General features: G+C 40.8%; 1 protein-coding gene across 1 annotated transcript in view; it reads left to right on the top strand.

Moving 5' to 3' along the window:
• Nucleotides 1-253: 253 nt before the first annotated feature.
• Nucleotides 254-434, top strand: part of SFPQ (splicing factor proline/glutamine-rich) — a 29,072-nt gene continuing 28,891 nt past the window's right edge. Inside the window, exon 1 of the mRNA XM_011995620.1 lies at nt 254-412. The gene's annotated coding sequence lies outside the window, so the exon portion shown is untranslated. The remainder of the gene's footprint in view (nt 413-434) is intronic.

Genomic DNA, 434 nt, shown 5'->3' with positions numbered 1-434 from the left:
GGCTGACAGAGTTGCTGATGGACGTCTGCTCTTTGGGGAAGTGTCTGTTCTCGAGCATTCTGGATGACGGGGCTCCTTTTTCGGTGTTAAGATAGTTGCTCATGTTAGAAATCTCACATAGTAAAACCTTGATTGTGACCAAACGGAACAGAAAGGCAACTCATAAGTTTCAGATAAGAAAATACTATCTTGGGGATTTTCACTTGCAAAGGTCTCTGGTGTTTGTAAACTTCTTTCCTTTTTCATTAGGGGTTTAAAGCCAACTTGTCTCTCTTGAGGAGGCCTGGAGAGAAAACTTATACACAGCGATGTCGGTTGTTTGTTGGGAATCTACCTGCTGATATCACGGAGGATGAATTCAAAAGACTATTTGCTAAATATGGAGAACCAGGAGAAGTATTTATCAACAAAGGCAAAGGATTCGGATTTATTAA

The sequence above is a fragment of the Mandrillus leucophaeus genome, unplaced genomic scaffold (assembly GCF_000951045.1).
Source record: "Mandrillus leucophaeus isolate KB7577 unplaced genomic scaffold, Mleu.le_1.0 Scaffold493, whole genome shotgun sequence".
NCBI classification, from domain to species: Eukaryota; Metazoa; Chordata; class Mammalia; order Primates; family Cercopithecidae; genus Mandrillus; species Mandrillus leucophaeus.
Note: the sequence above shows the minus strand (reverse complement) of the source record. Positions and strands in the feature narration are given on the sequence as shown.